The sequence below is a fragment of the Mus caroli genome, unplaced genomic scaffold (genome assembly GCF_978045245.1).
Source record: "Mus caroli unplaced genomic scaffold, Mus_caroli_1 scaffold_16, whole genome shotgun sequence".
Lineage (NCBI taxonomy): Eukaryota > Metazoa > Chordata > Mammalia > Rodentia > Muridae > Mus > Mus caroli.
In genome coordinates, this window is record NW_028227271.1 from 7,020,101 (window position 1) to 7,037,926 (window position 17,826).

Consider the following 17,826-nt stretch of genomic DNA (forward strand, 5'->3'; position numbering starts at 1 on the left):
TCAGATGCTGATGTTATTTTGAGTTTTATAGAAATTTCTGCCTAACAATTGCATCCCACTGAGCCCTGAACTAGGCTGTGCGTGTTTCCATTTGGTTGCTAGGCTGCATTCTGGGTCACTTCCCAGCAGCCTAGGTGACAGCTCTTCATGGGACACCTGAATAGCTGTAAGGTGATGAACTGTGAGATCTCACTTGATACACAGCCTTTCAAATAGGCAGTGTGACATAATGCACCCGCTGTGACCCAGGCTGTGGTGGAAAGTATCTGAAGAGGAAAACTGAGATTCCGATGGCTGAAAGATAGCCAGTTTAGAATCTAGGCAGGGGTAGGGAAGACGAAGGCCAAGGAAGCTTTCTACACTCCCACCCGTCCCCCAGGGACAGTTCTGAAGCCCTACACTGTCCTGTAATGGGCCCCAGACAGAAGCAATACAAGAGAAATGGAACTAGGGCTTGCTAAAGACATCAGAGCCCCAGGAAATCTCCTGGCCGAGAAGTTGGACAGATCTCTTGACATTTATCCTCTGTTTCCAGAATCTTCCACGTCTATCTCAAATGTTTCATTGATCACCTTGCCCTTCTTTTCCAGGTAATAGTACAGGCTTTCCCCGCCCGAGGTCAGGCCAGCAATTTGGCTGCCCTGCATCTTTCCAAATTGACTGAGTGGGAAACGCAACTTACTTCCTCCTCCAACAGTAGGTGGCAGCACTAACCTTGTTCATTAGGTTCCCGCATCTGTAAAAGCAAGCCGGATTTGCTCAGTGGCAACAGTTTAAGGACAGGCCTTATTTAAAATGTAAAGAATATAGGCAAGTAGGCGAGTAACTTAAAAACCCGACTAATCACTTGGCAATTAAGAGACTGGAGAAACTGCCCACATTTACACTCATTGAAATGTGAAGCAGAAACCTGACTCATTTTTATTAATTTTTCTTCTGCACTGGAGTCTCAGGCAAAGCTGGCAGCCAGTAGAGCATTTCTGAAGAAAATAAGTGCTTGAAGTCGGATATGAGAATTTGTATTTTATTATGTGAAATTTACATCTCAAGCCCCCGACAGCTCAACATTTTGAAATCACACTTATTTTACTTGTGCATGGGGTGGGGGAGGGGATTCATGGAGGGAGGTCAGAGAACAACTTTCGGAAAGGGGTTCTCTTTTAACAGATTTCCCCTTTTAAGAGCAGCCTTAGGTCAAAAGCAAAATTGAGAGAAAAGTGCGGAGAGAATCCCAGGTGTGTCCTCTGGACATCTCAAAACTATGACCATCCACATCCGCAGAGTTTCTGCATGTGGCTGGTGCTCAACATGACTAGTTAATCAACTTCACAAGTCCGTAGTTTACCTTAGTCTTCACCCGGAACTGTGCGTTCTGGGAGTTTGGAACTAGAGCTAAAGTGATGTTTTCTCCTATCCTGCATACAGACTACTGCCACTGTCCTATATGTCTCCACTCTCCACTCACTCCCCACCCCCTCCCTCCAACCTCTCCACTACTGAATGTTCTGCCTTCTCTGTAACTTGGTCCTCCCACTGGTGGGGGTCTTACAGTGTATCCTGTTATGTGATTGGTTGTTTCCCTCTTCAATGAACTTCTAAGTTTCCCCCACTTGCTTCCATGTCAAGACGGTTCATTTCTCACTGCCTGTTGTGTCCGGCCAGCAGATCACAGCCTGGGTTCTAGCCTGGAAAGGCATTTTGGAAACCTGGAAGAGAAGAGGGGCTAGGCAGCTAGAGAAAGAAATGCAGCTAAGACAGGCATTCTGATCAAAGCTCAATTTTACTGTTCCGCACGCAGTTATGAAGCAGGGGAAGGGGGCCCGATTCCCGCCAAATAATCTTGGGGTCCAGTAGCAGGGTGACCACGTGTATGGCTCCAAACAGCAAAGCAGCAGGTTCCAGCAGTGGGCGTGGCAGAACGATTGAGCTGGAAGCTCCACCCCTGAGCAAGCAGGTTTCAGGCTGGGGGAGGGGAGACTACAACTGCCCTTGAGAGTACAAGCCCTTGTCTGGATGGGCCACAATCTATTCTCCCACTGACCTGAAGGATGCTTGGTTGCTTCCAAGTTCTGGATCAGGTATAAAGCTGCTATCAGCATCTGTAGGAGGGCATATGTTCCGGGGTCATTTGAGTACATGTAAAAGCATGGTTGCTGTAATGTGGTGGTGTGTTACCAAACTGTCTCCATAGTTCATGATGTTTCAGGGCCCCAGCAATGGGTGAGACCTGCTGCTCTCACCTCTAGAATTAGGCATTGGGTTTGGTCAGGGCTGCAGAGGACCCTGGTTCAAATCCCAGCACCCACATAGTTCACAACTGTCTGTAACTCTGAGATCTGACAGTCTTCACACAGACATACATACATGGCAGGCAAAACACCAGTGCATACAAAGTAAAAGTTAAAGAAAAGTTTCTAGGAGATGTGAGGTGGTAGTGTTGCATGATTGACTCAATTTGCACTCCATAGTGACAAAGTGACAACTCAGATAGAGCATGTGTCCCTGTGCTTAAGATTCTTCTGATTATCTTCTTAGGTGAACTGTCAAAGTCTTTGCCTATTTTTAATTGAGTCATTCATTTTCTTATGGGTGACATTTAAGAATCTTTAGCAGAATCGTGTCAATAAGATAAACACCTCTAGTGCTCACCCCCTTCCACAAGGAGAGCCAAAGAGAAGAATAAACTACCACATTCCGACAAAACAACTAAAGAGAGTATGGTGTACATCAGGGGACTGGACATTGGCACCTTGGACATTGGGACCCTGCACACTGACAGGGTGGTCATTATGGACTCTCTGTAGACCTCATGGGTGGTTGGCCCAGCACAGAAAACTACCTGGATTCTATGAGACCCAGTGCCCCCAAAGGAGGACTTGGTGGCTGTGCCCTGCTTCCCATGGACAGTGTGGTGTCTCTGCGGTGACATCTTGGAACCAGAACCGCTGTTAATGCGCTGTCCTCTGGAGACAGGAACCATGGCATACCTCCACCACTGAGAATTTGCCACCATGGATGCACCCCCACCTGGAGGGGGCAGAATTCTTACCACAAACCACTACTTCACCATCTTGCTGGGACTTAGCTTCACAGTCACTGCCCTGTCCCCTCCCAGCCTCTGTCATCCCTTCCTGCCTTAGATACAGTAGCACCCAGCAGTGACAGTCTCCAAATGTAATAGTGGACTCACTCACTTCTGTGTAATTCTGCCACCATTGCTTGCCTAGCTTAGCATGCTATCGTTAGGCAACTACACATAAATTGTTACATATTCTTCATGAACTGATCCCCTGTCATTTCTCAGTGCTGCAATCGTCCCTAATTAATATGGAGCTGTAGAGCACATTTGAAAATTTTATCTCCGCTTACTCTTTCTCTGGCCTTCTTTATATCCAAGTGTATTACTTATGTGCTTTTCTTTCTTTCTTTCTTTCTTTCTTTCTTTCTTTCTTTCTTTCTTTCTTTCTTTCTTCTTTCTTTCTTCTTTCTTTCTTTCTTTTCTTTCTTTTTCTCTTTCTTCCTTTCTCTCCTTTTTCCCTTGGCTTTTGAGATAAGATCTCTCTACACAGCCCTGGCTGTCCTGGAACTCACTGTGTAGACCAAGATCACCCCAAATTCAGAGAGATTCCCCTGCCTCTGCCTCCCAAGTGCCGAAGTTAAAGGTGTGTGCAGCCATGCCTGTTGATTCTTCTTCTTCTTCTTCTTCTTCTTCTTCTTCTTCTTCTTCTTCTTCTTCTTCTTCTTCTTCTTCTTCTTCTTCTTCTTCTTCTTCTTTTCCTCCTCCTCCTCCTCCTCCTTCTTCTTTTTAAAGATTTATTTATTATTATACATAAGTTCACTGTAGCTGACTTCAGACAAACCAGAAGAGAGCATCAGATCTCATTATGGGTGGTTGTGAGCCACCATGTGATTGCTGGGATTTGAGTCATCTTACCAGCCCCCGGTTTTCCTTCTTCTTAAACAACCGATTTTGAACATTTCTTGGAAGGTGAGCTCACTAGACAGCATGCCCCTCATTATTTGTCTGAGAAAGTCTTCATTTTCCCCTGGTTTTGGGTGATGGATTTTACAAGGTACTTGATTCTAGGCTGATAAAGCCTTTTCCCCCAATGGTGCAAATATTTCTTCCCACGGTATTCTTGCTTCCAAGATTTCTAGAAGCAACATGTAATTTTTACCCTTGTTCTCTTTTGTAGAAGGGACAGTGGGCCACCTCTATGTAAATGCTGAGGGGGCCACACAGCTGCAAAAACATCTCCTGCAGGAGGACCTAATTGAGGACTTTCTGAGGGACCAAGGATTGCTGGTGCAGACAAAGCCAGCCAACTGGGAACTGCTGTTTAGAAGAGATGCTTTCTTGGGACCAATGGGGTGTGGGTGGAGGGTATTAAAGGAGCTTGCAGCAGTGCTCAGATGAGCTTGCTGCAGCATTTCTCAGCTGCTCCCAGAGTCTGTGTTGTTAACTCTGTGCCACCTCACCCTCAAACCCCAAGGGCAGGTAGGGTCTGGCAGCGTGTAGTCCGAGGTTCAGGCAGCACCCTTACAGGGAAGCCTCCACTTTCATGTCTGATATTAACTTTGGGGTAATTCTTAGTAACCCTAGTAATTGTTTCAGGCTTCCTTTATGTGTCTCCTTTGGTATTGCTGTGGCTTCTACTTGTTGCAGGATTTTCCCTGTCCAATCACATTAGGGCAGTGGGAGGCCTGTGATTGGACAGGGAAAGAAAGGTGGAGCTAAGAGTTGCCGAGAGAGGGAGCACGGCAGAGAAGTGGGGAACCAAGATGGCTGCAGACGGATACCCTCGTGATGTTTTTCCAGCCATAAGTAACTACAATTTCATAAGGTTAGAAATATTGGAATAAAGCTTTTATCATTATCAATTGGCTCTGAAATTATTGTATTGGCAACTTGTAAATTGTGATATTATCGATACATAAATCTGATTGGTTAATTAAGCATTAAGAGCCTTGATTCTACCAGGGTACTGGGTATTGTGATGTGTTGACTGACAGTGGGGTGCATGGTAGCAAGAGGAACGAGGGAAACTTAGGGGGTGGGGCACCAGGGAGATAGCCCTGCAGGGGCTCTGCGGTTTGGCATAGCTGGAGAGTTGGCGGGCCAGCAGGAACCCTGAAGCGAGGTCAGGCACCTCGGAGAGTTGGCGGGTTCATCTATGTTACAAGCTCTGAACTTACCTCACAGGGTTTATACACTATTTACTGTTATATTCTTTCTTTTCTTCTTGTTTTAAAATTTTGTTTTTGTTTTTGTTTTGTTTTGTTTTTGACACAGGGTTTCTCTGTATAGCCCTGGCTGTCCTGGAACTCACTTTATAGACCAGGCTGGCCTCGAACTCAGAAATCCACCTGCCTCTGCCTCCCAAGTGCTGGAATTAAAGGCGTGCGCCGCCGCCGCCGCCGCCACCACCACCGCCCGGCTGAAATTTTTATATCTCAGTGGTTGAGAGCACTGACCGCACTTCCAGAGGACCCAGGTTCAATGCCCAGCATCAACACGGCTGTTCACAACCACCTGTAACTCCGAGATCTGACACTCCCTCACACGCATACATGCAGGCAAAACAACAATGCACATAAAATAAACATAAGTATTTTTTTAAAAATTGAAAAATTTACTGCCATTTCCTCCAGCTCAGACATTTTCTCTCTGCTGCACCCAGCCTGCCGAGCCTGTCTCAAGCCTTCACACGTGCCTCTGTGTTTTCCTTCTGCTAGCACTTTCTCTTATTTCCATTAGGGGATTTCAGGTCTGTTTCAATCCTATCCTCCCCACCCCTTACTCCTTCCTGATCTACCTTCCCTGACTACCATTTTGTGCGTCCCTCCCTTAGCCCCTCAAGTCCAACTTACACTGCCCAGATAATCTTGGATATGTGGAATCCAATTGAGTGTGGCTGTCCCACCCAGGACAACACTGTTAAAGAAAAAAGGCCTCCCCACACCCACCTTTCCCAGCAATGTCAACTACCAACAGCTTTTTGGTGGTGGAAGTTCATGGCCATTTGCCCTTTCTAGGCGGCAAGCTTGTCTCTCTTGAGCACACACAGGTCTTGAGCACGCTGTCGTAACTGCTACAAATACATATGTGTACGTGCTCTACTGTGTCCTGAAAAGCATCGCCCCCCTCTACTCACCCACCACATTTTTTAAAATTTTGATTTATCTGAAAATTTACGCTAAGTGGTGGTAGTACACGCCTTTAATCCCAGTACTTGGGAGTCAAAGGCAGGCGGATCTCTGTGAGTTCAAAGTCTATCTGATCTATAGAGCAAGTTCTAGGACAGCCAGGGTGACACAGAGAAACTCTGTCTCAAAACACCCTCTCATCTATTAATTTATATGTACATCTGTCTGTCTCATTTCTGTGTCTGCCTGTCTGTCTGTCTGTCTCTGTGTATGTGTGTGTGTGTCTGTGTTTCTGTGTGTGTCTGTCTGTCTCTGTCTCTCTCTCTTTCTCTTTGTGCATGTGTCTGTCTCTCTCTGTATCTCTGTGTGTCTGTCTGTCTCTATCTGTCTGTGTGTGTGTGTGTGTGTGTGTGTGTGTGTGTGTGTATAGCACACACTGTTCTGTGGAGGCCAAAACATGTCTTTGGATCTTCTTTCTGTCTCTGGTCTGGAGTTACAGTGGTTATTTGCTACCCAAAGTGGTGCTAGGAACTAAACTCAGATCCTCAGAGAGACCAGCAAGTGCTCTAAAGTGCTTCAGCCCCTCTAGAATTTCTTTTTTGTTCTTCGCTAGGTTCTTGACTGTTGTCTGTTTTAGCTTTTACAGCCCTTAACATATTAATGATTGCTTTTAATTCCTAGTCTAATAAGTGCAGCGTCCTCACTACCCATGACTCTGGCAGTGGGCTTTGCCTCTTTAAATGGTACTTTTCCTCTTTTGGGATGTCAGGGTGACTATTATTGTTACTGTTGTTACTGTTGCTGAAAGTAAGGCATGATGTATTAAGCAAGAGGAACTCATAAACAGTGCCCTTGTGATGTAGCGATCTAGTGATGTAGCGATCTAGTGATGCAGTGTCTCTAGATTATTAAGAACTATTGTTAAGGGAAACATTGTTACCAATATCAGTTCAAGCCCTCAGTTTCGTAGAGCTTCCTGAATGGCATCTACAGAGTAATTGTTTCTTCGTGTGATCATAGAAAGCACTCAGGACAACCAGATGGATAGTCGCTTAAAGAGTGAGATCAAGAAAAATTAAATGATTTGTGACCATAATTCACTTGGCTAATGGTGGAGCCTTGGTCAGCCTTAGGCAAAACTTTATAGTTCACCATATCCTGCAGGTCTCAGTTGTAAACTACTTAATTTCCATATCTCTGTATCTAGATTGCTTCCTTACGCCGCCCACTATCTTCTGTAATTGTCTTATTATCTAAGAAACGTCTGAATAAAGAGAACGTTTATTGGATTATGTCAGCCTTAATTTTTAAAATCCGATTTTGAAGTAATCTGAAGCTCACCAAACCATCGTGAAAATAGTGCAAAAAATGCCCGTGCCCCACTCATTTGGATTTTCTCTGCTTGCTTTTCATTTTCTCTTACATAAGCATCATCTAATTATCACAAGCAAGATGTCAGCAACGGGACCGATTGTATTATCCAGTCCACAACCTTACTCCCGCTTCTACAAATGTGTCTCTGACGTCATTGCCCTGGTCGGTTTCCTAGACCGGGATCTAATCAAGGTACAGGCACCACTGTAGTTCATCTCCCTGTGACAGGAAACACTCCCTGGACTTTTGATGACCTTACTTAAAGACGCAACAGAGCAGCTCTTTCCACAGAATGCCTCTCTGTTTCTCGATACTGTTCCTGGAGAGATGTGAAGAAACATCTACTCACCTAGGACAGGAAACAAATAACGGACCAAAGTAAGGGTACCACCTAAGTCCAAATGGGGGACCCATGAGATTATTGGGGTTTCCGACAAGAGTAGTGTGAGGAGTTACAGTAGCAGAAACGACTCGGGGACAGCTGCAGCAGTGATAAAATCCTCCTGTGATTCAAAATGTGCCCCAATTTGAAAAACCACCGTCCTTAGTCAAGTATTTAGATCCTTTTGATTCTGAGCACCCTTTTGATAGGTAGGCCCAGGAAGCAATGAAGAGAGAGCCTTCTAATTCTGCAGAGAAGAAATCAAACAGGCTGAAGTGATGTCAGATGTTGGGAGAATTGGCGCCGAGAGACTGAAGAAAAGATGCTGTGATGAATAACCCTCCTCTGTGTCCTGTCCAGCTTACGTTGCCCCCTGAACTACTACTAAAAATCTGCCCGTTTGGCTGACCTCTCTCTTCCTGGCCCATCCATGCTGGCTAAATGCCTCCCCCAAAATACACGGTACACTTCTTTGATGCAGGAATTGAGTTTCTAGAATTTGTCTCTACCTTTCCCCAAACACATACATGCGAATGGAATCACGAGACATTCAGTGAATATTTGCTGAGGTAGGATGGGGAGCTAAGAACTTGCATTTTCTGCTAGGGCCGAAGGTACACAACGAGCAGGGTAGACAAAGACTCCTCCTTAAAATAGTTGCATGGGTCATATAAGTCATAGTATTTAATGTGAACCAAATTGTGTGTCTCTGGATTAGAAGTGCTTGGCTTACAAATTTGCTTAGATGAAAAACAAACCTTTATATATCTTTTAAAAATGTTATATGTCTGAGTGTCTTACCTGGATGTGTGTCTGTGCTATGCATGCAGGTCTACTGCTCACGGAGACCAGAGGGGCTGTGGGATTCCCTGGAGCTGTGCTTATAGACAGTTGTTAGCCACCGTGTGGATGTTAGGAACCAAACTTGGGTTCTCTGGAAGAACAGCCAGTGCTTTTAACCACAGCATCTCTCCAGCCCCCTCACCCCCAAACAAAACCTTTTGCAGGGACAGCTGTGATACCACTCACCAGGCAGTGCTCCCTGGATGTAGGTGTTCCGTGCCTGCGCCTTCCGGCACAACTGACTTAACGGTGTGTTACTGTGCCTGCATTCCTGTCAGGTTTCAGTAGGTACTTAGCAGTCAGCTCTGGCTCTCAATAACCCAGTCACCTCAGTGGTTCTTACAGCCTAGTGCCACAGTGGTCTCACTCACTGCCCGGGAAGGACCACGGCCCCGACCCAGAGCTTGGTATCTCCTCATTCTGAGGCCTGGAAGCCATCTTCCCTCCCCTCACCCCATGGCTCCTCTACAGCAAAGCGATCTTCTTCCCACCCTAGCTTATCTTACCTGGCAGCGTACCCTCACCAAATGTTTCCGTATTTCTATGCTTTAATGTCTTCTTCTGGCTTCTGTCTACCTCAATGACAACATATTTTTATTCTTTTTTTTTTTCTGTTTGTTTAACAGAGGGTGCCACTGTGTGGCTTTGAACTCAGGACCCTCTTTGCCTCGGCCTCCCAAGTGTCTGGATTGCAGGCATTAACCACTGTGCCTGCCCTGCAGAGCTTTTAAAGTTAACTTTCTCTTTGAGAAAACCAGAAGAAAAAAATGTATAGTTGAAATATTATTCCTTACCCACGTAGTGTACATTCTTATGTTGAGGATGGCAGTTGGCTAATTATCTCTGTCTCCTTGGTAAACTTGTCTAGTATCAGCTTAGATTATTTAATAAACAAAATGAGGTTTTAGGTCAAGTGAAAAGCAGTTTAGAGATTCAGTTCATTTCCCCCTTTCTTATACATCCCTTCTTTCCTTAATAGTTAGTAGGTGGCCTTGCTGTCCCGGTGTCCTCCATCCCTCTAGCTCTGACACTCTTTCTGCCTCCTTTTCCTTGGGGGAAATGCATATCCCTTCCCAGATCTGTCTGTCATCCCTGTGCACAGGTCATGCTAATCGTCTCTGTGTTCCAATATTGGTATCTGTCAAATATTAGTATGTGCCAAAGCAAGCACATACACAAAAAGGCCCTCTAAACAGGATCTATACACATATGAATGCACAGAGACTAGGGTGGCATGCACAGGGCCTGCATGGGTCTGCACCAGATGGGGTCCTGGTTCTGAAAGTGGGAGTGGACACGTGCCCCCATCCTCAACCCGGTAGCTGTCTCCAATTGATAACCACTTGCATGTGAGCATTTAGATTTCTCCTAGGGAGTCTCACGGCGAAACAAGCTACTCTACAGAGTAGGCTGCGTACCCTGTGGTGGATGGACAACAGGAAATGTACTCTAGGGTACCTTTGAGGTTTCCTGTCTCATAACTTCATCTCAGGACTCTTTTTTTTAAAGTTATCTATATTATATATTACATATTGCATATTACATATAGTGTATATTACATATAGGGCATGCTACATGTTATATATGTTATATAACACGCTACATGTCCCATATTATATATCACACATTGTATATTATACACTATCATCCCACAGAAGCCTGTTTGCTTTCTAATGAGAGGAAGCAGATGGATTTGGATGGGAGGTAAGGTGGGATGGGTCTGGGAGAAGTCGAGGGGGCGGAAACCATAATCGGAATGTAGTATGTGAGGAAAAAAAAATCTAATTTTAATCAAAGTAAAAAAGGCCAAAAATAATTACTAGGGTGGGCCTCAAACGTCACTGAGCACAGATTTGCAGGTGACCATAGCTGACAATAGCTGCACTAAAACTCTCAACAGGGTGTCCCTATTGTCCGGACATTGCCGACACAAGTCTCTCAAGTCAGCCTTTCGACTTAGGAAGCCCCAGGCCATCTAACTGTCCAACCCGCATCTCTGCCTGTGCACATCACAGTAGGCTGTGTCGTGTTGTGAGGACGGACTTACCCAGCATGGGTGTTATACACTCCAGATACCATAAAGTAAATTCTTTCCTATGGTGAACTAGATTGTGTTCCCTAACCTGACATCAGTCTGCCCAATCTTGCTGCTCAGCTAACTTTGGAAGTCCTTTAGGGATCACACTGTGTTTGCCTTTGACATTTTGTTGCTTGTTTTGTGACCCCCCACCTGGGGAAAGCAGCAACAGGCCTGTCAAATAAAAAATAGAAGCCTGAGGGGACATTTAGTTTACATTGTTACATCTCCTAGCAAACTAGGACAGAAACACCTTACCCAGTACAAAATTTCACATCTTGGCTACCGTGAGTTAGCAAGAATTTAATTTGGGCCTTTGCCCCTGTATATTTTTTATATCCATTTTCAGAGGATAGCTTCTGAAACATGACTTTTTGGAAACAAGAAATCTTTTTTTTTTTTAAAGATTTATTTATTTATTATATGTAAGTACACTGTAGCTGTCCTCAGATACTCCAGAAGAGGGCATCAGATTTCGTTAAGGATGGTTGTGAATCAGCACGTGGTTGCCGGGATTTGAACTCGGGATCTGGCGGCACTCTTAACCACTGAGCCATCTCGCCAGCCCCCAAGAAGAGTCTTTATGTACAACACTGAAGTGACTGATAGAACCCTGGATGGTTTCAATGTAGGGGCTGGTTTGCCATTGTGGTGGCCTGAATAGGAAAGTCCCCTTTAGGCTATGTAGGAGGTGGGTCTGATGCTAAGATCCTGTTTCCCAATTGGTTCTTGATCTATTAGTAAAGATGCCAGGGGCCAATTGCTGGGCGGAAGGAAGGAGGTGGAACTTCCGGGTCCCAATAGGGGAGATGCAAGGGAGGAGGGGAACTACGCCATGTTTCTGTTCAGGAAAAGGTGACCAGCCATGTGAGGTTTCAGGTGGAGCTACCTCAGGCTGCTTCTCCAGACGGGAGATTAGGATGTTGAGCTGGGACTGAAGGTGGCTGAGCAACTGAAGTTGAGGGCAGACTAGGAGTACTGGGCAGGGCATGATAGCTGCAGTAGATTGGAGGTGCCCAGCAGTTGCACCAATAAGGCAGGTTGAAATTGAGCGATGTGTGTGTCTGTGTTTTCCATCTGCAGATCCAATATTCTCTGGGCGGGGACTGGTAGCATGGCCAGTTCCAGGACCTTAAAGTGGGAGTGGCAAAAGCTATGCGCAAAGCTACTTGATCAGCAGTTGGTGGTGTTGTTTTGGGGAGACACAGGAAGTGTGACCTTATCCTAGGAGGTTATTTCGCTGGAGACGAGCTCTGAGAGTTTAAAGACACCTGCCAGTTTGAATTTACTTAGCTTCATGTTCGCTGTTCAGGATGTGAGCTCTCAGCCTCCGCTCCAGCTGCCTTGCCTGCCTGCCCATATACACACCATACGATATTGTGTAAATGAATTCTAGATGATTCTGGCAGCCACTGTGTGTGACCTGACCCTCTCTTGAGTCAGGATCGGTTCTGCTCTGGTGTCTTCCGTTTCTAAGTATGCAGAATTTGCTCTCGGACCTGGTCAGTGAAGCTTAAACCCTCTTCCTCCGTTGAGTGTCAGACATGAGTGAGGCTAATTACTTCTTTTTTTTTTTTTTTAAGATTTTATTTATTAATTATATGTAAATACACTGTTGCTGTCTTCAGACACTCCAGAAGAGGGAGTCAGATCCCATTACAGATGGTTGTGAGCCACCATGTGGTTGCTGGGATTTGAATTCACTTAGCAAGAGCAGTCAGTGCTCTTAACGGCTGAGCCATCTCTCCATCCCCGCTTCTAGCTGTTATTAGGATCCTAGGAGTCTGTCTTGACAATATTCCTTAGCCATCCCTCAATTCACAGATAACTGAGAACCTTTCATTCAGGACCAATAATAAGTTAATTCAACTTCAATAATTTGATTTTTCAAAAATCGTTTTTTTTTTTCATAAAACGAATAAGAACTCAATTTAATAAAAGAAACAATGTCTCCTTTCTCTCCTATTATCTACCAGCTTCCTTTCAGAAGAGTCACTGGAATATGAAAACTACTTATTTTCTTGTTTTGCAAAATTGCAAAGGGCTTTTCAAATTATTTAAGTGGTTCTGTTCTGAGCCATCTTAGGCTGTTCATTTAAATTTCACAAAATATTCACTGAATCCCACTGTAGAATCCTTGCAAGGGACCTTACTAAGAGTACAGCAAGCATGGGCTGGAGAGATGGCTCAGCGGTTAAGAGCACTGACTGCTTGTCTAGAGGTCCTGAGTTCAACTCCCAGCAACCACATGGTGGCTCACAACCATCTGTAATGGGACCTGACGCCCTCTTCTGGCCTGCAGGCATATATTCAGGCAGAATACTATGTACAATAAGTAAATAAATCTTAAAAAGTACAAGTGTGTGATTTCTGACACTGGGTTGATTAATTCATGAAGCAGGAGATCATCCACCCAGTGGATCTAGGGGAGAGGATCTATTGAATACATTTAAATACTAAGGGCAAAGTTACAACTGGGCTGGAGCATGTGTGTGGCAGATTAGAGAAAACTTGGAGAGGAAGGAGGAAGGAATCAAGGGAAGACTTCTCATAGGAAGAGATACATGTGAGGGTGAAGAAGGAGTTTTGGTAGACAGAACAATGCCACCAGAGGAATGGGGTGGGAAAGAGATCTCCCCACCTCTGGCCACACTCCGTGGGGAGCGTGCATGGGGAGATAACAGGGCCTGCCATTTGGCTTCCATTGTGAGCATTCTGTACTCAGGCCAGTCAGTATGTACCTGACTCTATAGCCTGTCTCATGAAGCCATGGAGACAGTCTCCACAGAGACACCATTGTCAGTGTGATGCCCAGAGAAACTGCTGGATGGTACTGCTTTCAAGGACGGTTGCCACAAGGTGTGTCAGGGCAGCCGAGCAAGGGGCAGGCTATGAGCTGAATGCAGCCCTTCTGTGGGGAATGAATGGTTTCTACACTTTAAGTGGCTGAAATTTTCAAAAGGAGTCCTATGCTGTGATGTTTAAAAACTACATGAAGCTCAAATAGCAGCACATGACACAAATATCAAGCGATTCTTGTATGCCAAGTGCCATTTTAGGCTAATGGGATACATAACAAAGATGCCTGCTCCTCTGAGCCATGTGCACTCTTATGAAGATGGCCGTCTCGGTTCTTCTCTTAGCTGCCCTAGCTTTATTCCACTGGCTATCCCTATGCTGTGGGAAATTATTGTGGTTAGACTCAACGATAATAATTTTACCTTGGAGTTATTATTTGCTAAATCCAGGGGATCTTCCTCTGGCACGGCAGTCTTTACCCAGTCATCCGGTAAAGTTGGCTGCGAACCAGCTAATGGTTATTATTGACTTTAGAAAGGGGAAGCAGGCAATCTTATCTCTGGTAACAATCACTCTAATTTGCCCAAATTTGTCTACAGAGTTGGACAATGTCTATAGTCATGGAAAATGTCAAGATTCTCTCCCAAGTGCAGGGAATTCTAACTTCTTTGACCAATAGCAGAATTACACTCTCTACAAATTCTGATGGGTTGCTCCATAATGGAGCCCGGAGCACACGTGGTAAGATTAGGACACACAGTGAAAAGTTACACAAGCAGACATCCTGAAAGTCTTTAATAAAGTTCACAGATAGAACCATGTCTGTACAAGCCTGCTTTTATGTGGACTCCAAACGATTTTCATTTATTTTCTGTTAATTTTCCAAGTGATCAAAATAACGGGATTCACGATACCATTTGTCTGCATACCTACGTGTGATTCCTGGTGGAAGTACTGCGTGTTTTTAGTTTGGTGATTGTTTTCTTTCTTTCTTTCTTTCTTTCTTTCTTTCTTTCTTTCTTTCTTTCTTTCTTTCTTTCTTTCTTTTTTTTTTAAAGATTTATTTATTTATTATATGTAAGAACACTGTAGTTGTCTTCAGACACTCCAGAAGAGGGCGCCAGACCTCGTTACGGATGGTTGTGAGCCACCCTGTGGTTGCTGGGATTTGAACTCTGGACCTTCGGAAGAGCAGTCGGGTGCTCTTACCCACTGAGCCATCTCACCAGCCCTCTTTCTTTTTTTTTTTAAATATTTTTTTTATTAAGTATTTTCCTCAATTACATTTCCAATGCTATCCCAAAAGTCCCCCATACCCTTCCCCCCACTCCCCTACCTACCCATTCCCACTTTTTGGCCCTGGTGTTCCCCTGTACTGGGGCATATAGAGTTTGCGTGTCCAATGAGCCTTTCTTTCCAGTGATGGCCGACTAGGCCATCTTTCGATACATATGCAGCTAGAGTCAAGAGCTCAGGGGTACTGGTTAGTTTATAATGTTGTTCCACCTATAGGGTTGCAGATCTCTTTAGCTCCTTGGGTACTTTCTCTAGCTCCTCCATTGGGGGCCCTGTGATCCATCCGATAGCTGACTGTGAGCATCCACTTCTGTGTTTGCTAGGCCCCGGCCTAGTCTCACAAGAGACAGCTATATCAGGGTCCTTTCAGCAAACTCTTGCTAGTGTATGCAATGGTGTCATCGTTTGGAGGCTAATTATGGGATGGATCCCTGGATATGGTGGTGATTGTTTTCTATCGCATTTTCTTCCTTGGTTTAAGTATAAAGTACCTCCCCTTGGAGAAGGAAGGATGGGCAAAAGGCACACAAGGTAGAAATGATTCTAAGAACTACTATATGCCATTCCCTAATGTGAGACTCAATGCAGTGTTAAATTTAGATTGTGGTTGTGGTGTGTGATGTCTTTGAGAGGGTCCCTGGGACACTAGGAGAGAGATGTGCACTGAAGGGAGAGAGAGATTGTTCATGTGGGCATGGATGATGCCCCCCAGCCCCCGCGGGGCAGGCAGAGTGAGGAGAGAAGGAAAGGGGGGGATTCCTAGAACATGAACAGAGAAGATGCTGTGTGGTTGGAGGAAAGCTGAGAACTTGACATGCTATTAAGTTCAGCAGGGGAGAGAATGTCGAAGGGCAAGCCTGAGGTCCCGAGGGTCCATCCTGAGATCTGACAGGAATGGCCTGAGGAGTGGCCTCAGGATCAGTAATGAAGAACTTGTGGTCACGCTGGCCAACAGTGTCCCCACCGGCAAGCTCCTGCAGCCAGAGCAGTGCATGGGAAGGGAGGGAGCAGATGACAAGGGCACATGGTGTCAGGAAAAGCCACGACCTTCCCACAGACCTTCCCACATTCCTGGCATGTCACAGGGGTGAGAAGGAGACTAGCAAGCTCTCTGGTCTGGCTCTCACGGAGAGCCTACGAAGGTGACGCAGAGGCAAGCGGAAGGTTTTCAGAGGTAGACGTGTGAGGAGAACATTTAAAATACTGGAAACCACCCAGTTAGAGGTATAACTGGGACAGTGTGTTTTCATCTGCACTTTAGAAAAATTAGGTAAGGTTTAGCCCAGGCACTCAAGAAAGAGAACTCTGTACACAGGAAACTTGAAGATGGAGCCCTGTGACTCAGTGTCCTTCCATGTCATTTAAAGACCTTCCAGTCCGTCTCGTCTTCAGAGCCCTTAACAGCACCACAGTATGAACAGATCATCCAGGTTCTCCTCTCACACAGCTGAACATGTCAAGACGCTCCCACACTGGAGCACCCATCTCATTGAAACTCCCTTTGAGGCAGCCTTGGGAGTTCTTACAATTTATTCCAGCCTTTACTAACTTGCCTTTCCATCTACATATCCATGGGGGCAGAGACTGGGAACTACCTAATACAGTGTGCAATACATATATACATATATGTATATATATATATTTACACACACATATATATTTAAAATTATATATATACTTAAAATTATATATATATTTAAAATTATATATATATTTAAAATTATTTATTGATTATGTATACAGCATCCTGCCTGCCGGCCAGAAGAGGACACCTAATCTCATTACTGATGGTTGTGAGCCACCACGTGGTTGCTCGGAACTGAACTCAGGACCTCAGTGCTCTTAACCTCTGAGCCACCCCTCTAGCCCCCATACATCAATTTTATTTGGGTTGAGTTCCTTGGGACAAGTCCAATCTTTGTCTCTTCAGGGCATCTCCGACATCTTCTTGTCTTTTTTTTCTCAACCACTTCACAAGCTACCAACAGCGAACAGGAGCAGACACCAGCAGGCAGAACAGCCACACCCCTTTCTCTTCCCAAGCGCAACCTTTTCTCTCCGGGTTCTGGCCTTCGTTCCCTCTGCAGGACCCTCAGAATTAAACTATCCCAGGTTGGCAAAGATGACGCCCCTCCCCGATCTTGCACTGGAAGCACCCAGAGCAACTAGTCAGCTGCTGGGGACCGTCTGAAGCAGCCCCATATATCACACCTGGGGTTAAAACAAAAATGTGCTTCCATAACGTAAGTGGGTTTTTTAAGACACCAGAAATCTCACTCCAGTGGGTGGAGCGGTTCTCTTTGCTCTCATTGGCTGTCGTCCTCGGTACCTCTCTTCCGATTTCATATCACTCAGTTTCCAGCCTTTTCAACATTTCAGATTTTTTTTTTTTGGAAAACTTTCATCTATGTTTGTCCTCTTTGTCAGTCAAGTTTATTTTTGAAAATAATCTATGAAAACATCAATAAAGAAGGAGGAGGAGGAGGAGGAGAGGGAGGGAGAGAGAGAGAGAGAGTGAGAGAGAGAGAGATTCTTGATTGAACATCTGAACATGGATTTACATACATACATAAAAGTAATCCGTCTACTGTGGGAGGTGGCACACGCCTTTAATCGCAGGGGCAGAAGCAGGCAGATATCCGGGAGGGCTGGTCTACCGAGAGAGTTTCAGGACAGCCAGGGCTACATAGAGAAACCCTGTCTGTGGGTGACGTCTAAAGTAGCTATTTGGTTTTCTGAAGCAAAATATTGCAGACTGTGTGGCTTATGAGCAAGAGATCTTTATTTCTCAACATTCTAGAGGCCATGGAGTCTGAATGTGCTGACATATCAGGGGTTTATTTCTTACGTAATATGTCTTTACCTCCCTGCCTTGGTGGAAGGGGCATGTTACCTCTATGGTGTCTCT

At 45.1% G+C, this 17,826-nt stretch overlaps 1 non-coding gene across 1 annotated transcript; it reads right to left on the minus strand.

The window, feature by feature from the left end:
* Nucleotides 1-9,801: 9,801 nt before the first annotated feature.
* LOC147000710 (U6 spliceosomal RNA) lies at nucleotides 9,802-9,906 on the minus strand. Its single transcript, XR_015045666.1, has one exon. It is a non-coding gene; the product is annotated as a U6 spliceosomal RNA (small nuclear RNA).
* Between the last annotated feature and the right edge of the window lie 7,920 nt (nucleotides 9,907-17,826).